This window comes from Ascaphus truei, chromosome 7 (assembly GCF_040206685.1).
Source record: "Ascaphus truei isolate aAscTru1 chromosome 7, aAscTru1.hap1, whole genome shotgun sequence".
NCBI lineage: Eukaryota > Metazoa > Chordata > Amphibia > Anura > Ascaphidae > Ascaphus > Ascaphus truei.
Window position 1 is genome coordinate 18676686 of NC_134489.1, and position 25734 is coordinate 18702419.

Consider the following 25734-nt stretch of genomic DNA (forward strand, 5'->3'; position numbering starts at 1 on the left):
GATCAATCCTGGTACCAAGCATAGAAAAGATTGTGAAATGGCCCCATCGTCATAAAGTGGTCATTTTTACACTTGATATATGCATGATATATATTAACTTATACACACACACCCTATTATTTTTTATCAGAATGAAAAATAACTTTTAGTAAGGTAATGACAGTAAAACTGCATGCAAGGTGGGCGTGGTTTGTTGCCGAAGTAGGCGGGTCTTCAAAATAAAGGACTGGGCCACTGTGATAAAGCAGTATCAAGAAAGAGGGCGTGGCTATGTGAATAGTGGGCGTGCCCCCGCTCTTGCCTCAGCTTTCCCTGGAGCTGCAGCTGATCAAAGCGATCTGAGCATCCAGTGTGCTGCAGCCAAGGCGGAGACCGGCTCATCCCTGTGAGTACAATGTGCAGCTCTCACTGCTGGGGGGCTGAGGTGTGTGTGTGTGGGAGCAGGGTGACAGAGTGGGGAGGATGCAGGCAGTGACTGCACGGCAGCCACCTACACCTCAGACACTCCACTTACCTGCCCCATTCACTGGGCATTGTCTGCACTGCACCCACATGCTGCCCCTTCCAAAGCACTGGGCATGGTCTTCCCTGCACCTATCTTCTCTAACCCACTGCACAGTCTCTATCCACCTTCTACTGGCAGTGAGTGCTTGCTGAGCACCTGCCTTCCTAACTCTTTGGCACCAATAATGTACCCCATCTACTTAACTGCCAGCACTAATGCCTGGACAGGCTGCATGCGGTGGGCGCTAACTGTCTGCATTGCACCCCCTACAATCCCTGGGCACTGCATACACAACATACAATCCTATCGCCTGAGAAACATTGCATGCACTGCTTCTACCCAGCACTACCTATGGTCCCTTACCCTCCATCCCTGCAATGCATCTACATACCCCCACCCAGCCTGGGGCGCATTTTGCCTGCAGTGCACCAACTGCAAGCACCCACTCTGCAGTGTACCCAACGGGCTACGTATGGAGAGATCCCAGATACATATTACCCACATGGCAGCCACCTGTCTGCAACAGAACCTCCTAGGGAGGAAGACAGAGAGGGCATAATGGCACAGTGTAAGTGCTAAGGGACAGCACTGTGGTGCCCACACGTTACTAGCATGTGAGGGGAGAACATGGGGCGATGAAAGCCAAGCGAAGGAGGGACGCATCAGGGGGAAACAGAGAGGCAGGTAATGAGTATGACATGAAACAAGGTAGGAAGGAGCTCTGTGGGTGGAAAGATGGAGAGATGCAGATGAAAGGCAAGTAAACAATGCTGCAGCTTAGCTCATCAACGGTATGTACATTAACACGCACACACAGAACATGTGTACATTAACACGCACACACAGAACATGTGTACATTAACACGCACACACAGAACAAATGTACATTAACACGCGTACACAGAACATATGTACATTAACACGCACACACAGAACATATGTACATTAACACGCACACACAGAACATATGTACATTAACACGCACACACAAAACATATGTACATTAACACACACACAGAACATATGTACATTAACACGCACACACAGAACATGTGTACATTAACACGCACACACAGAACATGTGTACATTAACACGCACACACAGAACATATGAACATTAACACGCACGCACAGAACATATGTACATTAACACGCACAAACAGAACATATGTACATTAACACGCGCACACAGAACATATGTACATTAACCTGAACACACAGAACATATGTACATTAACACGCGCACACAGAACATATGTACATTAACCCGCACACACAGAACATATGTACATTAACACGCACACACAGAACATATGTACATTAACCCGCACACACAGAACATATGTACATTAACACGCACACACAGAACATATGTACATTAACACGCACACACAGAACATATGTACATTAACCCGCGCACACAGAACATATGTACATTAACACGCACACACAGAACATATGTACATTAACACGCGCACACAGAACATATGTACATTAACACGCACACACAGAACATATGTACATTAACACACGCACACAGAACATATGTACATTAACATGCACACACAGAACATATGTACATTAACACGCACACACAGAACATATTTATATCGGCCGTACCATCATGTACCAGCCCACTGTGGCCTCTGATTTGCCAATACTGTGATATTGACTGAAGATAAAATGCTGCAGCATATTGTAACTGTGATTATTTCTCAGTGGGAAACACAGCCCTTTGTAAGGGGCAAGCGGTGTGTCTGCCCATTACACGCCAGATTAATTAGGGAAACATTAGCAGCTTCCCAATGCAGACAGTTTCAGCACCACATCTGCACCACATCTGCACCGTCTGCAACAAAGCAACAGAGTGAGATCTCAGATTCAATCTATCCATCTATCCATCTATCCATCTCAATGTGTTGTTTAGCGCATGCACAGACCGGATCCTGCTCCTATGTGCTTTGTGTTATGTGGGGGGATGGGTGAAGAATTGTATGACTGCGACTTGCACTGCTCCCACAATGTTGGGTGCCCGTCCCCGTGAGATTTAGGCCTGGTAGAATCAGAGGCAACACTCACATTAGCAGACTTTGTGTATCCCTTTAAGAAACATACAATGGCATGCACTGGTTTAAAAGTTACATCCACAGAAAAATAATGTTTTAATGACATTTAATTGTAATTATTTGAAAGCGGCTGCAGGTCCCAGATATAACCCATCCCGGCATTCATCATGGAACCTGGAGCTGCCCGGGTATGAGAATGTTGTGTCCATTCACCATGTGTGGCATTCATGACACCTTGATAAATTACTCCCAGAATGCTGCACAAGGAGGCCATCAAATGTGCTGGTTTCTTTTTTGCTGCTTTTTTAGTGACCACCATTATGGCAACAAGGCACCCATGAGCTGGTTTGAAGTCTGAGGTTGTATGGTCCTACTGGGTATACAAGGTATCATGCAATGAAGGAACATGCTTAGACCTTGGTCACCACTGCGATACGCCTGCGTGTGGCTGTCTTGCCTTGTCAAATCTGACGTCGTTGTGTAATACGTTGGTGAATAATAATATTACTAATTATTATTTTATATACATAATATGCAGCATCTCGTTATCAGTGGGACAAAGGTTTCTAACATCTTCGGGACAAGCTCTGTATGTGTTAATTAGGGTCCAACACCGCCCTGATTCAATCCATACGCAGTCCCGGTTTAATTCAGTTCTTTTGTTTTAGAATTCCCCAACAAATCATTGTTGCCCGAGCTCTGAAGAACCAAATGATCACTGACTAACAAGGGCAAAACTGGAGCAAAAAACTGCACAAGATTCAAGGGGGGGAGGGGGGGAGATCCTTACTTTGAATGAAAAACGTTTTGATACATTTGATGTCGATTTGCATCTGGGAGAGTTTGCTACATAGACCCTATTGTGTTTTTTTTTTTCAAATATAATACGCTATTTACAGAATACATTAAAGACAACACAATCCGTTGCTGTCCCCCGTGGCAACAGTGTTTTATAATATATTATGTACTGGTTATATATCATTAAAGCCCATTGTACGGTGTGTAACCGGATTACATCTATTCTGTTCAGTGCAGTTATTAGTGTTGCTCATGAGACCTAATCATATTTGTTCTCGAACGTTAACCCTTGCGTGCTCTTTGCATGGCGAATTTTGTTATTCTAACTTGGGAGCAAGGCATTTGAGTGATTCTTTACCTTATGCATGAGCTGGGCACAGCTCCCTGGGTCTTGATAGTGCTTTGCATATATATATATATATCTATATCCCTGGATGTAACATGTAGATTTGCTAGCTCTTTGGATGATTGCTATGCGCAAAGATTGCATGTGAATAAGTCTTACACATAAAGGCATGTACCCCTGTGCAGCTGCTCAATTCTTTGCTAGCAGGGAGGGGATTGGAATATTTTTTTAGAACATATTGGCATAGGAGTGGTTATGGAGGAAAGCTTGTTAAATACAGTATATCAACAATAGGGTCATCCATTTTTTTCCTGCAGTTTTTGTATCTGTTAAAACTGATTTATCAAAGCAGATTTCTGAAGACTCTCAATGAGAACATACTGTAAAAAGCCATGTCAGACCCTCCGAATCCTGATATGTGATAAGCGGTTTCTTCTACCTCTTGCCTGGGATCTGCTCCGTCATGATACTGTATGTCATGCCTGGACTGCCAGTTGTAGGGAGAGAGGGGACGGTGGGGGAAAGACAGACAAGGGAGATTATAGAGAAGGAACAAAGGCTGTGCAGAAAGATGCCTAGCACACCAGCACTGCACGGACACACACCAGCACTGCACGGACACAGAGTGGAGTCTCATTATGCTGTCTGTCTACACAGACAGTGAAAAGTGGTTGCTGATCACTGCTTGTTGCTGTCTCAGAAATGTGAATGATTGTATTTGACGCAGATCCCTAGGTTTACGCCAGTCCAGACCTGGCCTAGTTGTAGTTTGGGTTGTTTTCTGCCGAAAATCCCCATAGACTTCAATAGGGATTTTGTTTATTTAGACTAAGGCCCTACGTGGAAGAAAAACCAAAGGATGTGCCAAGAAGCAGAATACATCCCCTAATTACTGCGTGTCACCTAAATGCCTCTAACTACTGCTCCCCAAATCACGAGCTGACATGCACAAAGTACCGTAACACATTGATGCGAAAACACACGCAGGATGAAAATAACCCTTTTAATATCAGTTTAACAGCATCATTTCCTTAATAGATAAATCACGTTATGCTATTTTTTGTGACACCTGCAGCGCTGCAAGAGTTAATTGAAAAGCTACAAAATATTGATGCTTGTTCCCATGTTGTCCATTTTTTGTGTATGCATATCACACACTGAAATGTGTTCTAACTCTGTCGGTGCTAGGTAAGGTCACACAGGGTGTGTGATGTGATCCAGAACCTGGCTTTACTCTAATAGTAATACAACGTAGACAGGCTGGGTATGTGTCTCCCAGAAAAAGCGGTTTAGGAGTTAGGTTACCGCTAATGGCTGACACTTGTACTGGTGTTAGGGTTTTAAAAAAATATTGTGTTTTGGTTTTGCCGAAACTCAATGCCCCGAAGTCAACAAAGCGCGATCCGCCACATCGCGCCTGAATCGGGAATGCGCTCAGTGGCAGATTTTACCGATTCGGGCGCAACACAGCGGACCGTACTTTGTGACTCTGATGACATGTGCTTTTTACTTATTTATTTTTATAAAGTGATACAGTGTATTTATAAAAATCCAAATTTTTCTCCTCTGGCTTCTGGTTCATTTAAAAATAAATTGAGTTTTTGTCAAAAATGAGCTGGATTTTCAAAAAGGTTTTTGGGGATTTTGTCTTGAATTTTGCTCAGATTCTGGCTTGGAATTCAATAAGATGGACTTACAATACATTCCTTTGCAAAGTGCTACAGTGCAGCGATTCCCAACAGGGGGTTTGTGAACACCTAGGATTTTGCGAGGGATCTTCAATGGGTTGGCCCATCCTCCCCACCCCCCCAAATAAAGCAATGGTTGATCCCAGTGGGTTCCTGATCCCGTGTGGGGACTGCGCACTTTGAAAGGCCCCAAACAACACCTTAGCATGGGTGGTATAGCTGTCAATTTCAGCAGGGGCTTACAAAGTCCCTCCCCACAATGCATTGCATCCACAGCAGCAAGGCATTGTGGGGTGTCACCTATGAAACTGTGTGTGTTGTTTGGGGCCTTATTAAGCATGTGTGTGTCACACGATTTCAGGACACTATACTTACCTGGGATAAGTCAAACAGTTTTGCTATCAATAGTCTGCTGAGTAGGCAATAACATTTATTAATAAGGGTTATCTTCTCTAGCAGGGTGTGCACAGTGTAAAAAACGTTGGGATCCACTGATGTAGTTGATGTTAGGTCCTGTCAAATGCATTTTCCATGCAGGAATAATTGTTAAAATGACTTATTTTCTGAAAGGTTTCATTTTTCAGCAATGGTGTTTTTTTTTTTTTTTAAATAGGGAGAGGGGATCTGTAACCATAAGCAAAGAAAACTTCATGTATATCTGAGCTACAATAAATAAATCAACTTTCAAAAATAACATAATAAGTTATAACATTTCTCCCTCTCTCCCAGCTAATGCTCCAGCACCCTTCCTAATAACTGAATAATTAATCGCTACATGGAGTTCCTTGCTGATACTGTACCTAAAAAGGTACAAGAACTCAGTTCATCCCCAAAAATAGCCCCCTATAGTACAGTAATAAAGTGCATACAGTATATATTTAGCAGATGCATTAAAATATGGGCACATCTTACCAACATTTTAGGCTCTCATCACTCAGAAACCTCCAAAGGGGGAACGGCTGTGATACCAATGGGGGATATGAAAGGTTTAAAACAAGTACAATGAAGAAAGCACAAAAACAAAGAAGGATGAAAACAAGGAAGAAATGATTAATTCAGAAGGGAAAGGAAGATAGCGAAGGCTGTGATAAGGAAAGAGTTAATAGGATCTACCTTGGTGATGCACCCATCATAATATTACCTGTGCATCATCATTAAAACCTTTCCCTCTCTGTAGGGGCATTTTACTATCGTTTATTTGCAAGGCGCCCACATCTTCCGCAGCGCGGTACAATGCAGAGATTGGATAATGACATAAACAGAGTAACGTACAAGTACAAATAAGGACAAGTATGCACAGAACAGATACAGAGGGGTAATCAGGGCCCTACTCATAGGGCTGCCAGGCGGCTTCTCCAAAAATACTGGACACAATGGGTAAAGGTGCGACGTGCCACACACACACACCTCTCACGGCTCCATGCTGCTTCCTCCTCTCCTCGGCCCCACCCCCAGGCTCCTGACACCTCCTGATTGGCTGCATTACCCAGCAGCAGGCAATCAGGATGGAGGAAGCTGCCCAGCCCCCTAGAAACAGCCCTGCTCTCTCCTCGCTCAGGGAAATCCCGCAGCCCCCCAAGCCGGTCTGATCACATGTGCAGACAGGTAATACCGGTGGTATACACATACATTTTTTACTGGACAGTGTCCAAATACAGGACAGTCCGGTTCAATACTGCACACCTGGCAAACCCACCTGCTCATGAGAGCATCCAAACAAGAGCAGGAAAGCCATCTCCAGTCCTCAAGGGCCACCAACAGGTCAGGTTTTAAGGATACCCCGGCTTCAGCACAGGTCTCAATGATTGAGCTATCTGTGCTGAAGCAGGGATATACCTGTACCAGTTTTAATAACAACAGTGCATTTAATTTACAAACAATATTTGCAGGAGTGTAAATGTTTCATGGTTATTCCTCTGGGAGTTTATATCTGTTTTGCTCTCCCTCTCTCTCTCGCTCTTCTTTACTGTCCGTGAAGCAGACGCAGTTTGCTTCTCCTAGCTCCTGAGCAGGCAGGGAGAGGGAAGGCAGTCTAGACAGTGCAGCTCAGTGGCAATGCAGCGTCCAGGCTCCTCCGCAGCGTCTGCTTGTTGCATAGAACATTAGCGTAGTGTTTGCTGGCTGCCCGCTTTGCTCCTTGTTCCGCTGCCTGGTAAATGCAGCATGCTTACCTGCTGATTGACCTGGGAATATCTACCACGTCTGTAGCTCCCCAGTGTCTCTTTTCTTATTCATAATTGAGTCTCTGGCAGCTGCGTCTTTGCTTGTTGTTTTTGCTGATGTGGTTATAGGTCTGTGAGCTTGCTTAACCATTTACAGTAATAACAACAGCTTGTGTGTGTGTGTGTGTGTGTGTGTATAGATATTGATATAGATGCATATCGATTTCTGTTTTCAGACATTACTGCAGGCGTCTCATGTTTGCATTGCAGCCTCTAAGAGAGGGATGTGAGACCAGAACAATGATGTTGTATTGGGTGGATTAGAAGTACAGTGTATATCAGGGATGCGCAAACTGGGAGGCACAAGACTTTTTATTGGGGGGGGGCGCAGCGGTTACAAAGGCCCCCACGCTGAGAGCGCGAGGCCTCTGCGAACTTACTTACCCGGCTTCAGTCACGCGTCTCCATGGCAACGTGGCGTCAAATGATGCCCGTTGCCATGGATACGCGACATCAGATGACGCCGCGGGTCACGTGAAGTGACGTCACATGACCCCGCAGCGTCATTTGACGCCACATCAGAGGTATATGGGGGGTCGCGACCCAGGAGGAGAGCAGGCAAGGGGGGCGCAGGAAGTTTGCGCACGCACCCCTGTTTAATATCGTGTATGACTAGGGCCCAGCATAGTGGATTTCATGAGTGCCTACGTTCTTATACACTGTATCACCTGACATTGTTCCATACCTGACATTGTTCCATGCCTGCCATTGTTCCATACCTGACACTGTTCCATGCCTGACATTGTTCCATACCTGACACTGTTCCATGCCGGACACTGTTCCATACCTGACATTGTTCCATGCCTGACATTGTTCCATGCCTGACATTGTTCCATACCTGACACTGTTCCATGCCTGACATTGTTCCATACCTGACACTGTTCCATGCCTGACATTGTTCCATGCCTGACATTGTTCCATACCTGACACTGTTCCATGCCTGACATTGTTCCATGCCTGACATTGTTCCATACCTGACACTGTTCCATGCTCATTTATTAACTCTTGAATGCAAAAAACAATCTTCTGAAGGAAGACATCCCAATAGCCCCCTCCCCCCCCAAAAAACATGACTGATAACAACGTACAAATAACAGGAGTTAATACCTTCTCAGCTACAATGTTAACAATGTATAATGAACTTAGGGTTGCCAGGTATTTTCTCCAAAAATACTGGATACAATGGTGAAAGGTGCGAATCGCTCGAGACGCGCGCACACACACACACCCCCTCTCACCCCTCTTGGCTCCATGCTGTTTCTTCCTCTCCTTGGCCCCACCCCCAGGCTCCTGACACCTCCTCCTGATTGGCTACTGCTGGGTAATGCAGCCAATCAATATGCAGGAAGCTGCCCAGACCCCTAGCAACAGCCCAGCTCCGGGAAATACCCCCCAAGCCGGTCAGGTCACTAAGTCCAGATAGGTAATACTGGACACATACATGTCCAGATAGGTAATACTGGACACATACATGTCCAGATAGGTAATACTGGACACATACATGTCCAGATAGGTAATACTGGACACATACATGTCCAGATAGGTAATACTGGACACATACATGTCCAGATAGGTATTACTGGACACATACATGTCCAGATAGGTATTACTGGACACATACATGTCCAGATAGGTATTACTGGACACATACATGTCCAGATAGGTAATACTGGACACATACATGTCCAGATAGGTAATACTGGACACATGTCCAGATAGGTAATACTGGACACATGTCCAGATAGGTAATACTGGACACATGTCCAGATAGGTAATACTGGACACATACATGTCCAGAGAGGTAATACTGGACACATATATGTCCAGAGAGGTAATACCGGACTCATTATTATTATCCAGTATTACCTCTAATTTTTTTACTGGACAGAGTGTTCAACTATAGGACAGTCCAACTATAGGACAATCCAACTATAGGACAGTCCAGTGGGCACCTGGCAACCCTAATTTATGCACTTGCATGTCTCCCTGCTTTAGTTAAGTGTAGATTACCATTGCACACAGATTATAAAGGCCCGGGAGTTAGGATTCTTTGTTGTTATCATGTCAACGTCTTGGATCCCTGTATGGTGTCTGGATATATAGTCTGTGTATTAATATGGCACGGGACACTGCTCAGTTTGCACCTACACACACAACCTGTCTTTTAAAAGTCATAGGAAAAACTGAATGAATTTTATTGTATTGTATGTCTTTATTTGTATAACACCATTAATGTACATAGCGCTTCACAGTAGTAATACACGTGGTAATCATATAAATAACAAATAATAAATAAATATAAATAATGGGTCAGGGGAATAAGTGCTTCAGACAGACGTAACATTTAGGAAGGAGAGTCTCTGCTCCGAGGAGCTTACAATCTAATTGGTATAATTAATTAATGAATGTGATATATGTTAATTAGTTCAATTATTGTTGAAAGTCTGAATACACTGGCTCTGAAGAGGTCTGCCTGACTATGGTGGTAATAAAGCAATATACAGTAACGGTGGCAGTGTCAGGGTCTCCTTTACCACCAGACGCTACATCATTACATTGTTGACTTGACTTGTTGATAGGACTACGATGTCTTTGCAGTTTTGAAATATATGTTTTGCTGTCTTGGATGTCTTGTTTTCTGCAAACATTTCTAGATCCCTGTATTATTTTTCATTCATTAAATAGCGTTTCCAAAATAAGTCCGTTGATGAAGCAATTGTGTGAAGGCAAAATGGACATTTGAATGGAAACCCTGTTTTTGTTGGAATGGGAGTTGTCACGAGAGAACAGACAATATATAGAATAACCGGGCCAGATTGAACGAGATTAGGATATAGTAAACTGAATGAGTTATTTCCCATCAAGCAAATAACATTAAAGAAATATTTGCACTTACTGAGGCTGGATAAGGAGATATTCAGCCGAAAAGCAGCTCCTTAGTTGTTACAGGAATCACGACAGTCACGACAAGCTTTTTGTCCTATGTCCAAAGTTATAGTAAAAACAGCGATAACTCATAATTATATTTCACATGTCATAAATCAGATTAACGATATGTATGCGTCCTGTGTTATTTGCATAGGAAAACATATCCGAATTTCACCTTCGTAGCATGTATATAGCAAAAGTTATAATTTTTTTTACACTTTATCCATTGTCAGGGATACAATACAATTCTCCCCCTCCCTCCATGTTAATACATAACATAACAATTCATTCTGCTGAAGTGGGGAAATGCAGATCAACATATACACAATATGGTTAACCCCTTCCCTCCCGACATGATTTATACACACATAGTAATATAACACAGACTGCTGGGGAAATACATCTCAGACCTGGGACAATTCTGCTGAAGCAGGGGGATGCAGATCAGCATATACACAGATCCCATTAACCCCTCATACCCTGATCATGACAGGAGTCACATGCCCTTTTGATGTTCTAATCAAAATATACAATTATAACAAGTTCTGATGATGCTCATGGAGCTGCAGGCCCCCTGATGCCAGAATTATTCTGTCCCTTTGCTGATTCGCATTGAAATAAACACAAATAAATAACTAGGTTATTTGCTGTATCCAGTAACCATTCTGTAATTTTTCATTAAAATTGTTGTGATGTGGTTCCTTGCAGTAAAAACAATCTTCTTTCATGTGATGTATTTACCGACCCTCTTAATATGACGTAACTCACATTGTGTTAGTGACGTCCCCCTGACCTACAGGAAGTGAAGCTGCAAGTGACAGGAAGTGGAGTGCAGCAGACATGTAAACATAAGTAGCGAACAACAGCACATTTCAAGGAACCAGTACCACATACGAGCGAAACAGGCCCCTTGTTAATAATGTTATTTGGTATGTTCAGTATTAGCTCCCGCTGTGATTTTGACCTTTGCTTTCCTGTCACCAAAACGTTCTTTGCAGAGATGTCCACCGGTAAGGCCTGAAATCTGTGAGATTTGGGGGCACTTGACCAAAATGCAGCATTTTTATGCAAATATGCAAATAAGTGATAATCTGTTGATGTCTATGGGAGTGCTAAAAATGTGTGAGACTCACAGAAACTCAGTGAGAGTTGGTAGATCAGTAAAGCAGTAACCCAGGGGCGGCCAACTCCAGTCCTCAAGGGCCACAAACAGGTCATTCTGATTGAGCCACTGATTGAGCCACGTGCTGAAGCTGGGATATCCTGAACACCCGACCTGTTGGTGGCCCTTAGGACTGGAGTTGGCCGCCCCTGCAGTAACCCATTCAGTGCTAAAGAGTTAAATAAGCAGGAGCAGGCTGCAGTGTTCTGCTTTTGTCTTGGGAGATAGAGAGTCCCGGCTGAGCAACTCCAAGCCAAGCGTCTCTCTCGGGGTGGATGCTGTGAACAGCATGATTCACACGTCTGAATCATTCCCTGTCCTCGGGGTTCTGAGGCAAACACCAAGCTGATCTATGTGAGCAACAGCAGAGGATGCAGCAGTGCAGTGTTCAAAGCCAAGCACAGCAAACTCCTCCTCCTCCTCCATGTCCCTGCAATGTCAGATTATTAGGCACCTGTTACCATGAGAAACCTCTACTCTAGGGAAGGGGGGGGGGGGGGGGGGGGTTAGCCATTGGGTGTGGTACCTTGTACAGGACCAAAAGCTAACGTAACCTACAAGAAACCTATTCTTCTCCAGGACCAGTAAAGCTTTGCACAACCACACCAGGCAGTCAAATGAATTTATTTTGTGATTATCAATGGTGACACTGTGATGCCAAAAGAGAACTGACCCAAGACCCATTGGGGTATGTTAATTAAAGTGTGACAATGGCTGTTGAAATTGACTGAAAATACTGCATTAAATGTGCCCCTTCACAATGGATGATTACATAGGGATACAGAGACGGGTTGGTTGGATAGCCATTGTGCTGGTCCTTTCTCAACACTTGTCTGATGAAGAGACAGAATATTCATATGGACCAGGGGCGGCCAATTCCAAGACCTCAAGGGCCACCTACAGGTCAGGTTTTCAGGATATTCCTGCTTCAGCACAGGTGGCTCAATCAGTGGCTCAATCATAATGGCTGAGCCACTGATTGAGCCAGCTGTGCTGAAGCAGGGATATCCTGAAAACCTGTTGGTGGCCCTTGAGGACTAGGGTTGGCCACTCCTGCTGTAGACATGCGGTTCTGTCTCTCCCACAGTAGGGTGACTCAGAGATACCAAGGTACATATGTTTACGACACCAACATATTTTGCATCTCAGTACAAAAGGGTTGGAAGGGGACTTGGTGACACAGTGTCAGGAGTTAACCACCCGCCAGTAACCTGCTCTTCTGGTCTATCCAGACGAAGAGAGATTCATGTCCTTTGCTGTGGAGTCGCTTCCCTGGGCCAGATACAGCGTTTGTCTCGTTCATTTCAATAGAGCCGGTCTCTTCTCCAACAGTCGGAAGCGACGTCACAGGACAGTGGATACGGGCTTCAATTTGGCAACAATACATATTATAGACAAATGTCCTTCTTTACTGTCCCCCTTCACTCAATAATGAGCTGTGTGTTACCTCGGAGAGGATACCCCCTCTCTCTGGTGACCTCAGACAGCAGTGTCCCTTTACAAGGTGCCACAGTGGGTAACATGTGATCAACCTGCGTTTTCGCTAGTGCCGTCAGGGGAGAATTTATTTTTCTTTATTAAAGACGTTTCCTGCTGAAACGTGTAAAAGTTGTGTCTTTCTGCTGCCTTAGAAGCTGACTGCTGGAGCATTTCCAGTGTACTCTGGTTTCAAGATGGAGGCAAACACAGCAGAAAAAGGCATTGTGAGATTCGGGATAGGTTGTGCTGTTACTGGGGGTTGCATTTCTTATTCCTTATGGACAGAGATGCCTTTGACATATTACAGATAGTACCAGGCAGCCCTCGTCTGCGAAATGGGGCTGCTGCTGCTGCTGCAGTCTTCTGCTAATGAAAGCAGCATGGGGGACTAATGTTCTAAAATTAAACTGGGAGGGCAGTGATGGGAAAATGTGGAATATCAGAGAAATGTCCCAGCGGGGTTTGTGTGAGCTGTGAGCCCTTACATTCTCAGACAAGTTTAGCAGCGGATTCCGATGTTTATAGCACAGGACACCATGAGGACTCTTTATCGCTATTTATTTATTTAACCGACCTTTAATTCCATGCAGCATATTAGGGAGATTAAATATTTCCTTCTTTGGCCTCAAAAGTCGTAAACATTTTTTTTAACATTTTTAAACACATTTGATACACATATCCCAGGATGATAAAGATTTATTTCAATTCGGGATTTTCTCTATTATTTAAATAAAAAAACACATTCAAATTGTTCCATGTCATTTTAAAGCAGCAGTCCAAACTTTAATATGTGCATCAATACAATCTACACAATGATAAGTAGTTAGCTAAGTTTCCGATTGATCCATTCTCCTGTGATCGATCGGAGAAGATTCGGCTCGGGGGTACACTAAATGGCTGTCAGTGCAACAGAAGAGGATCAAAGTTGCAAAGTTCTGTGGGGAAAGATCATGTGATACAACTGGTGCACTGCTAGAGAGTGGGCAGGGCTAAAAAAGGGGTGTGCCAGAATCTGTTTCAGAAGAGGAAGGAGGTGTGACTTTGTAAATGGTTGCTATAGAAACAAAAAAATGCTTGTTATATTATAATACATTAAAAATGTAATTCATAGTTATTTAAAAAAAAAGCTACAAGTATTTTCTAATAGTATAGAACTGATTTATTTAAAAAAACAAAAAAAAAACACATGTAGGATATTGCTTGGTCTGCAGCTTTAAAACGTGCACCATGTATCTTCAATCTAACTCTTGCATGTTAATGCTCCATATACCCATAGCAGACATAGGTAAGGCACCATTGTCAGAACACATCTTCCTACATTTACTTTAGGAGACATATACTCTTCATGACACTCTTGACTTTATTTCAAGGTCAAAACTCAAAGGGGGACATGTATCAAGGGGCAGAAAATGGATGCATCAAATAATTTTGAACACTTGTCTCATAGCATCAATGTATCAAGATGTTCCTTGGGAGCTTCATACAGAAGCATCCGAATCAGGGATCTCGATGAAAAGACTAAACAGAGCCAGCAACCCAGCATTCGAGGATGAGTCCAAAAAGATAACAAAGCTATACCTGACAAATCTCTGGCTCTGCATGTCTAACCCAGGCTTGGCAGCACATGTTGGTTAGTGCAACAGGCTGAAGTTTTAGGGAAAGCTCTGCTCTTGTAATAAGTTATGGAAGCTAAAAAAAAAAAAAAAAGGTAACACTCTAAATGTGCTGATTGTGTTTCTATAATTAATATCTTTATATCTACAGCTTACACTTGCATTGGATTTGATAGTTGAAAGCCTGGAAAAGGCTTGGAAAACCTGTGTGTGATGTGTGGATAGCCTATATTCATTCAACCCCTGAATTCACTGTTACCATCGTTCTCTATGATAGAGGTCTACAATGCTTTTTCAGCTACAAATCCTTATGTGCTGTAGCTCAGCAGTGTGAATAATTAAAGCTGTTTCGTTTCCTCTCTGGTTTCAGATAACTGTCCGACAATCCCAGCTCTGGAAGCCTCAGTGAGGAGGAGAATTGGTAAGTTACCTGTGTTCCTATCTTTGCAAAAAAGTGAAAGTTGAGTGTGTAAATGGATATCCTCATTGCTGCAGCGACTAAATGATTGCACATCTGGGGCGCATTTAGATTGGATGGTGCCAGGGGGTGTGCAAAAGAACAGATGAAACATTATCTATCCACCCTAATATTCTTGTAACCCCCTGAGGAACCAGCAGTAAGCAATGTGTTTCGGACCCCTCTCCAAAAAGGCTAGCATTGTATTTCTGATGGCAGTACATGTTTATCCCCAAACAGAGCATTTCTCTGTGTTCCCCTTTGTAGTTTGTATTTGCTGTGAGCTGCAGGGCGGGCACGTGGTGATTACTTGTCTGTGTCAGTAACTTCTCTATAATCACTCCCTTGCATGTATAGTTTTTCATCTTGCTGTATGTACCTCAAGGTCACTTTCAGCTGCGATCCAGCCCGGGATCATACTGTACATGTTTCTGTCACTACGACACGCCTGGTGGGATTGGTAAACTTGATGGGTTATGAGCCTCGTGTCTTTGTATCACTGTATCGTTCTACAATTGAAAATAAACCAGAGGTATCGTAAATTCCTTTTATCTATGTCACTACGTTTCTGTGAAGGGTGTGACAGATGAGTCATACTGTAGGTTCCTTCTGTCTGTGTCATGTGGGCTGGATAGTCTCATTGTAATATAGTTTTTTTTAACTCTTTGTTACTGGGTCACACTACAGTATGTGGGAGGTTCTGCACTGTGTAAGAAGGGCTCGATTCACAAAGGTTGATATAGCTTCTTTACCACTAGCAATGTGGCTTTAGTGAATAGGTCGATAAATACAATGGCCGTGAAACACCGATAATGGTGATGTTTTCATTTATTGATCTTTCCATTTTTGAAGCCTTGTGAGTCCCACAGATTTGGCCATGAGGTTCCTCTATGTGTACGTGGCAAATGTAATTTAGTGGTGGAGATGAGGAACTAGGTTTATTGGCTCATGGATTGCGTGTTTCCCGGTGACACATTTGTTTCTTCTTATGTATCAGGAGACAGATCAAGAACTATCTAAAACAGTGTCAGTTTTATCTGTCACAAAAGGCTAGCAGACATGTCTGTATTCATCATTGCATTGTTGAGGTGTTTGCAAGAGGCAGCAGAGCAGAGAGGAAGAGAAGCTTCACAACTCAGGGCAGACAATGTTAACATGTTCTTACATTTCCGAACACCAGTTATGATGCAGAAACCAGCAATAAAACACTGCACCTCTCAAGCACTGGACAGACAGGTTGTACAAGACCTATAAATGGATGGGAGATCTATGCAGCGATGAGAGTGTCTCTTCAAGTCCGTCTCTCCTCTGCTGCCCTGGCAGCTTACATTGGGCAGTGTTTCAAGTGCCGGTATGTTAGAAAAATGATGGCTGCCCAATGGTCATGGGAGTAATATACCACATTGGGGGCTGTATAATAAGTCGGGGCTGTATACCAGGCTTCATAAAATAGTACACTGCTTTGAAATGAACGTACAAAGCTTTGTGTAGTATATGTATCATGTCATTTTGTGGCAATATTGGTTACTGTCGAGTTATATGGGGAGTGATTATATATACATGAATAAGATAATTTAAGAGAGGGGTTACCTGGCACAGCAATGTTTTCCTTCTTTGCATGAGTACTCTCCACCTTTCTTAACGTCGTTCAACTTAACAGTTCTGACTTGGCCAACAGTCCTTGACACCACAGCACTTTGGAAACAAACTTCTCAACACAGACACACCAACATGTCTCCTCTAAGTTGCATTTTGCTCTGTATTATTCAGACATTGGGTTTCCAGCTGATGTACTTTGGTGGGAACCTCTTTCTTTTGCAGACTGAATAGACATTTATGTAAAGGAGGTCAACCTATCTCTAGTGTCTCCACTTCCAGTGCCGTTAACATATATTAGAGATGTTCTTGTGCTTATTTTAAACCCTTTATTCCTCCCTGTATCTCACCTCTGCTTTCTCACTAGTCCGCTTCTCACCTCTTACGCTTTGCTCAAGGTCTTCCTTGCACTCTGTTTGCCTCTAATTCTCTCTTACGCTGAACACCTTTTCAATTCATGTCCCTCTACCATTGGAATTTCTGGCCTCATGAATACTGTTCCCCATTGTTGCACTTACTGTACTTTCTTGGCCAGGTGTTGCATCTACTGGTGTCAGCCCTGATCAAATCTTCATCCTTCCACCTAACGAACATAGCCAGGATTAAGCACTTGATCCCCCCAGAGGATCTTACTATGCTTGTCCACACCTTTGTGTCCTCACACCTGGACTACTGCAATGCACTCTACTTGGGTCTTCAGGAAAAATAGCTGCAGCGGGTGCAGAACGCTGCGGCGAGGTTATTAACTAACCAGGGCCGTTCTTGCCACATGACACCGGTTCTCCGTTCTCTACACTGGCTGCCTGTAAAATGGCAAATTTATTTGAAGATTGGCTTGTTGACATTCAAAGCCCAACATGCCCAGGGCCCCAGCTGTCTGACAGAGCTTCCAGTTCCCTACACTCTTATTTATTCACTTGCATCTGCAGGTGAAGGACCCCTAACAGTTCCCAGAATATCCTTCACTTCCTTTGGGGCCCGAGCTTTTAGCCACGCTGCTCCCACTCTGGAGCTCTCTGCCTTGTACAGTTCAAGAGGCCCCCTCTCTAGTAATCTATAAAAACAGACTCAAGACCTACCTGCTTACCCAGGCATTTAATTAATGAGCCACAACCTGCCCGGCATTTAATAGCTATAGTACCGTCCAATCCCTTGTGTTTGGTCACTTTTATAACCTTAAACGTTTTTGTCTTTTTTTCCTTTTTGTAACTGTGAAGCGCTTTGAGTCCCATCGGGAGAAAAGCGCTATACAGGAGGACCCCGGGTATGCGGTGGGTTCCGTTCCAAGGGCCCGCCGCAAAGCGAAAAATTGCCGGAAAGCGGAACCCGGCGATATTTGTCATCTGCGCATGCACAAACCGGCAATTCACCCTTCTGCGCATGCGCAACCTCCGTTCGGCACATGCGCAACCCTCGTTCTGTGCATGCGCACACTCGGCAACCACGCGTTCTGCGCATGCGCGACCTCGGACTTCCCCGTTCTGCGCATGCGCAGACATGGCGGCCTCCTTCTTGGTACCATCGCCGAAAAGCGGGGCGCCGAGAAGCGGCGCTGTATAAATAAAGTTGTTATTATTATTACTGCTAGTGTCTCTGCCTCTCAACATACCTACAGATGTAGCAGTCTTCATTATTCCCCCAGATATCCCATTGTAATGCAGAATATCACTGAGGTTCTGTGAGATTCAATGGCAGTGTCAGCGCAGAATATCACAATATTAGCACACCAAAGGGGGATAATGAAGCCTACTACATCTGTATAAGATAGTAAGCTCTTTAGGGCAGGAATTAATTTTCCAATCTTATGTGTTCATACTTGATGCATTAATTGTGTGATAACTCCCCGTATTGTAATCTCTACTGCGTGCATTGTTTATATTGTTTGATGCATGTTTAAAATAAATATATACCTAGATCTGCAGGAAGAACAGTCTGAAAGGAAGAGGAGAAACGAGCGCCAAATCAAGGATAATATGTGTAGGATTGTCATTGAAAAGAAATAGATTCAGGTATAATCTCACCTAATTGGAGTTTACGCTTTTGCTGTTTTGTGGGGGTTTTGTTGCTCTGGGCGGTCTATTAATTACACAACATATTTCAAAAATGATCTCACAGGTGCAGAGTCAGCGTTTCTGCCTGTATGTTCTTCAGCCTATCCCAGGCTGCTGTAGAAAATAGAGTTTAATAAGGGTTCAGTAAGGTGCAATTAGGGATGATATTTGAATGTTGCAGAGTGCAAAAAGTTAAAGTAGCAGCTTATTATGGACCTCTTCTCTCCTGTCAATTTCTCCCCTCCGTTATCACTTATTTCCCCCTCCTCTCCTGACCCCACACACAATTATTCAAATACCCATACAACTCCCCCCACAAACAATAATGACCCCCCTTACAAAAACATCACTACCCCCCCAAATACAAATACCATTACCCCTCAGATACAAACACTACTACTCTACCCCAGATACAATTACCACCATCAGCCCCCCAAATACAATTACCCCCACTCCCCAAATACAATTACCCCCCAAATATAATTACCACCACCCCCACCCAAATACAATTATCACACCACCACCTTGAAATATAATAACCCCCCCAAATACAATTACCACCACCCCCAATATAATTACCCCCAAAATACAATAAACCCCAAAATACAATTACTACCCCCAACACAATTACCCCCCAAATACAATAATTATGACCCCCCCCCAAATACAATTACCACCCCCCATTACAATTACCCCCAAAATACAATTATCCCCCAAATACAATTACCACCACCCCCCAAAAATAAAATTACCAACCTCTCCAAATTCAATTACCCCCCCGCCCCCAATACAAATCACCACTTACCTCCGCTTCCAGTCCCTGGTCCTCCCTGCTGATGCCTCTTCCCACAACCTCCTCTCTCTCCCGCTGGTGCCCGCCAGAAGCCGGCCTGCCTTCCGGGTGCACCTGGCGGGCGCCTGCAGGAGAGAGATGACGGCCTGGGAAGAGGCAGGCAGGGCAGCTGGGGAGAGCCGGGAGCGGGGGGCCTGGCGGCAGCAACCAGAGACCCCCCACAGTCTCCCGGACACTTGTCCTGGCTCTCCCCCCCTGTCGGCCGCCCCGTCCCCAAGCGTGCACCCCTGTCACTGCAGGGCCGGCTTTAGGGTAAATCGATAGGTGCGGTCCTTCAGGGCGCCCCCAATTGCTTGGCGCCCTGAGCGACCGCGCCTATCGAGCTGCGCTGAAGCCGGCCCAGGGCCTGCCAGGCGACAGGCAGCGTAATGCTTTTGCAATAGGTTGCAGTCGCCTGTGACCAGGGTTGCCACCCGGCCAACCCGGAGACAACATTTTGAAATGTAACTTACCTTCGGCGTCTCCCGGCGCCCTCTGGCATCCTTCCAACATCTTCCCGGCATCTCCCGCTGCAACCCGTCGATATGGACGCGCGGCGTCAAGTGGTGCCACGTTGCCGTGACAATGGGACATGTTTTGACACCGAGACGTCACGTTCTCATGACAACGGGCGTGACGTAAAGCTGTGACGTCACGTAGTGCTCCCGTTGACACGGCAAGAAGGCATCAGTGCCGCCCGGCCAGATTGGCAGGGGATGCCGGGAGGACGCCGAGGAGGCCGCCGCCACCAACGAACGCCACCACCCGGAGATTAGGTTAACCCATAGCCTGGAGATACGTAGCCAAAACCCGTAGTCTCCGGTTCAAACCCGGAGTGGTGGCAGCCCTGCCGGTGACAGTAAAAGCGATACATTGTTTAACGTGAGGCGTCGGTTTTAACGCTGGCCCCCTGGCAGTGATCAGGTTAAAGGCGACTTCATGAACGCTGCAAAACAAGGATAACGTCAGCACAGGTGACACTAAGCCAACGTCACCTCCGGGTGTGCCTGGCCATGAGGGGGTTAATGTGTGGTACTGTAGATCAGAGGAGCTCAACTCCAGTCCTCAAGACCCCCCAAGAGGTCAGCTTTTAAGGAAATCCCTGCTTCAGCACAGGTGGCTCAATCACTCCCAGCTTTAGCACGGGTGGCTCAATCAGTTCCTGCTTCAGCACAGGTGGCTCAATCAGTGGCCCAGTCAAAGAGTGAGCCACTGATTGAGCCACCTGTGCTGAAGCAGGGATATCCTTAATAACTGACCCGTTGGGGGGGTGGGTCTAGAGCAGGGGTGCTCAACTCCAGTCCTCAAGTCGCCCCCTCCACCCCCCCAAAACAGGTCAGGTTTTCAGGATATCCCTGCTTCAGCACAGGTGGCTCAATCAGTGGCTCACTCTTTGACTGAGCCTCTGATTGAGCCACCTGTTCTGAAGCAGGGATATCCGGAAAACCTGACCTGTTGGGGGAGCTTGAGGACTGGAGTTGAGCACCCCTGGCAGGGCTGCAGACAGGAGTCACCTGTTTAGCGGAGTCTGCAAGACACACAAGCGGCAGGAATAAAAATGCTAGGAATGATGTGCTCAGCAGGTTAGGGCGGAGCAGTTCCAGGGAAGCCGTGAGGTGCGGCTTGGCTGATCTACCTCACCATCGCGTTTGTATGCCGCCGTGGTTAATCCCTTCACGCCTCCCCATGCCTCCTCCCGCGAGGGCGTCACCTCCAAAGTACACCCAAAATAAATTGCAGTCTTTGAGTGGGTTTGCTGGCTCCACACTTCCTTAACTCAGGCTGAGCTGCACAAGATGCTTAATGCAGCAGGAGGTAGCAGGTTTCCAGGGGAAGACCTGTAGTAGGAGATTGAGTTTGTTATTTTTGCTGCAGCTTGTAACAGTGGAGTCACAATGTTCAGCAGGAGTTCGCATAGGCAAAGCCCCTCCCCCTTACTCACCCCTTCCCCGTACCCACCCCTCCCCTTCTCTTTAATTGCTCTCTGATAAGGACAGGGTTGGCATAAGGGTGAGGAAATACTTGATTGCAAAACATTCTCCATCCAAAGACCCTGAAGAAGAAGAGACTCGTACTCAATTCCCAAAGAAATAAGGTCAGCCAAATCTTTGCATTTAGCACAGTTACCTTTGTTTAGGGAAGGCAATTAAATTGCTCCATTCTTTACAAGTTGTTGTTTTGTGCTCAGCTACCAGGGATTGATCTAAAGCCTCCCCCCTCTCCTTTTTCTTGGGCTCTTTAAGGTTTTCCGATGCACTCTGTTAAGGCACAGTAACCGTTTCCATGGCAACTGGCAGAGAGGTAATTTGGACGCTGGGAAATTCTGTGAGGCTCACCCTTTCACTGCCGGAGGACGTGCAGGGCTGTGAGGCCTCCTCACTATTATTTCATGTCTAAAACCTTGCTCCCTTACGGCAACCAAAAATCCTGCAGAATAAATCAACACTGAGTATGATAAAATACTTAAAAAGTGTCTGCACCTTCTTCTGCTTAGAGAACATTCCGACTAGAGAGGGGCAGACTGGTCCAAGTCCCCTTCCCTGGATTTTCCCGGCCTTTTCATACAATATCCGATCCGCGGGTTTGGATCTCTGCGATTTTAGCCTGCACGGATTGTTTACAAGGTGCCCGGATTTTCGAAAAGTCCGACGTCGGATTAAACATGGACCCAACATCGGATCGTATTCCGTTTGTCGGGTTCGGGTTTTGGATTTTCAGTAATAGAAACAAAATGGCGGCTTTGCCTTTTTTTTTTTTGGAGACTGGTCCACGGAAAGAAACTGGCCAGTCGGTGGTGCCCATCTCTAATGCTGACCTCTTGTCACCTCTAGCCTGGTGCTGAAGGTTATGCCTGTGAGTTGGTCAGAGTTAGGGGGCTGGTTTGCTTGGGAGGTTGTAGATATTCTGTGGGCCCCATACTTGTGCTTTCTGAATAGAGAATGAACCATGTTGGTGAAAGAAGTTATCACCTGTATTGTATTGTATTGTATGTCTTTATTTATATAGCGCCATTAGTGTACATAGCGCTTCACAGTAGTAATACATGTGGTAATCAAATAAATAACAGACAATATAAACAACAGACCATGGGAATAAGTGCTTCAGACATAAAAGCAACATTTCGGAAGAGGAGTCCCTGCCCCGAGGAGCTTACAGTCTAATTGGTAGGTAGGGAGAACGTACAGAGACAGTAGGAGGGAGTTCCGGTAAGTGCGTCTGCAGGGGGCCAAGCACCATGTATCGTGTTTAGAGTATCCACAGTGCTATTCATATGCTTCTCTAAGCAAGTGTGTCTTAAGGTGGGTCTCAAAGGTGGATAGAGAGGGTGCCAGTCGGGCACTGAGGGGAAGGGCACTCCAGAGGTGTGGGGCAGTCAGTGAAAAAGGCCCAAGGCGGGAGAGGGCCCTAGATACAAAGGGGGTAGAAAGAAGACATCCTTGAGAAGAACGCAAGAGTCTGGATGGTGCATACCGAGAAATTAGGGATGAGATGTAAGGAGGGGCAGAAGAATGCAAAGCTTTAAAAGTGAGGAGAAGAATGGAGTGTGAGATGCGGGACTCGATCGGAAGCCAGGAGAGGGATTTCATGAGGGGAGATGCTGAGACAGATCTAGGAAAGAGTAGAGTGACTCCGGCAGCAGCATCCAGGATAGACTGTAGGGGAGACAGGCGAGAGGCAGGAAGGCCGGACAGCAGGAGGCCACAGCAATCAAGACGGGAGAGAATGAGGGCCCGAGTCAGAGTTCCAGCAGTCGAACAACAGAGGAAAGGGCGTATCTTAGTTATATTGCGGAGGAAAAAGCGACAAGTTCCAGAAATGCCTTGAATGTGAGGGGCGAATGTGAGAGAGGAGTCGAACGTGACCCCTAGGCAGCGTGCCCGGGCCACTGGGTGAATGACCGTAGCTCCAACAGTAATGTGGAAGGAGGTAGCAGGGCCAGGTCTGGGAGAAAGCATGAGGAGCTCTGCTCTAGCCATGCTGAGTTCAAGGCGTCGGAGGGCCATCCAGGATGATATAGCAGAGAGACATTCAGAAACCCTGGCTCGCACAGCAGGTGCAAGGTCAGGTGCTGAAAAGCATATTTGTGTGTCGTCGGCACAGAGGCGACAATCAAACCCAAAAGATGTCACTAGGTCACCTAGAGAGAGTGTGCACAGAGAAAAGAGAAGAGGTCCCAGGACAGAGCCCTGGGGTACCCCCACAGAGAGATCAATAGAGGAGGAGGAGGTGTTAGTAGAAGAGACCTGCAAGCTATACGCGTATATTATATACTAAACGATTACCCAGTCAAACGTTGTTGGGCACACGGTAGGGGGCTTTTTACCCCTCCTTTGGGGGGTCCCTTTCTATATTCACACTATTCCCCTTAGTGCACCCACTGGACATTACTTGGCGGATGTACAATATATATGTTTGGTGTTTGCCTCCTATAATAATAGCATGTTCTTGTATAGCACTGCTAGTTGTACGCAGCGCTTTACAGAGACATTTTGCAGGCACAGGTCCCTGCCCCGTGGAGCTTACAATCTATGTTTTTGGTGCCTGAGGCACAGGGAGGTAAAGTGACTTGCCCAAGGTCACAAGGAGCCGACACCGGGAATTGAACCAGGTTCCCCTGCGCCAAACTCCATGCCAGTCAGTGTCCTTACTCACTGAGCCACTTCTCCCATAGGCTGAGCGAGGGATACTTGTCAGTTTTTTGGCAGAAGTGTATTATATTACAATATTACAATATCATTGCATTATTAATATTAGCAGTAGTAGTATGATCAGTATTAACCCATAGGGTGCTGGAAGATCCCGTGGATTACAACAATGTGATCACTGTGGCTCCTAGAGATGCCCAAATATGACCCCAATATTATCGAGCAAACTGTTTTCAGTTGCAGGAAAGAGATTTTTTTTTTGGAGTTCTTCTGCCTCAGTTTTGCAGCCTGGAGGCCAACCGACTACCTGGGCCTAAAGAGCTGACAATCTTACAATTTTGTGTGGTAACATAACGTGCCATGGGCCACATGTAGGTGAAAATCTGGACTCAATTGGTGTTTTATTTATACATCTGTCTTATTCCCTTGTAAAAAAAAAAAAATAATACTAAGGACTAGATCCTCAGAAGTCTGTTAAATAATTAACGATATGTTAACTTCAGTTAACAAGACGTTAAGTGCTAACAGGGATCTTCAAAGCTCAGTAACGATGCGCTAAATGCTGCTTTCAGACAGGAGGAGCCCTTGGGTTACTATAAGGGACATTAGTGCAGAAGAGGCATTCCGCCTAACAGCGCAGATCCTCAGAGCTCCGGCATAGTTTAATGTTGCGTTAGAGCTAAACGTGGCGTTACTCACATCCAGACCCTGACATAGGTCTGTTACAGGTCCTGGATAATAATAATATGTTCTTTTTTTTATGTAGCGCTTTACAGAGACATTTTGCAGGCACACGTCCCTGCCCCGTGGAGCTTACAATCTATGTTTTTGACTTGCCCAAGGTCACAAGGTCCCGACACCGGGAATTGAACCAGGTTCCCCTGTTGCAAACTCAGTGCCAGTCAGTGTCGTTACTCACTGAGCCGCTCCTTCTCCTGGACAAGTGTTAGGCCACAGTTAAGTCTGATTTAACTATCATACTGTTATTTACAGGGTTCTTTTCCCTCTCCCGTCTTATCTTTTTTCACTTTAATTAAACACCTGATAGAAGTAACGCCGCCTTTGGGTAAGTCAGGCTTAACACCATGTTATCCGCAGCTAACGCCGGGCAGTGCTAACGTCACATGGCGTTAAGCCTATGCTAATGAGATCACTAGCGGCCGCTGGTTTTGCATATATTTAGCTTTGAGGATATCCGTTAAACCCGGGGAAACTAACAGGCATTACCTATGTAGGTAACGTCATATTAGTAGCCCGGATTTAACTGACTGCTGAGGATCTACCCCAAGTTCAGTAAGACATTTGTCTGGTGGAAAACTCACTTTTCAGCCAGGGAGAGAGCACA

The 25734-nt window shown here is 45.3% G+C and overlaps 1 protein-coding gene across 14 annotated transcripts in view; it reads left to right on the forward strand.

The window, feature by feature from the left end:
• The first annotated feature begins 285 nt into the window (after positions 1-285).
• Positions 286-25734, forward strand: part of MAP2 (microtubule associated protein 2) — a 148805-nt gene continuing 123356 nt past the window's right edge. For 12 of the 14 annotated variants that reach the window (XM_075607150.1, XM_075607158.1, XM_075607157.1 and 9 more), the window contains exons 1-2: positions 286-385; positions 15178-15228. The gene's annotated coding sequence lies outside the window, so the exon portion shown is untranslated. Of the gene's footprint in view, positions 386-15177; positions 15229-16470; positions 16616-25734 lie in introns of those variants that run through there. The other 2 variants (XM_075607156.1, XM_075607155.1) reach the window with 2 other exon arrangements.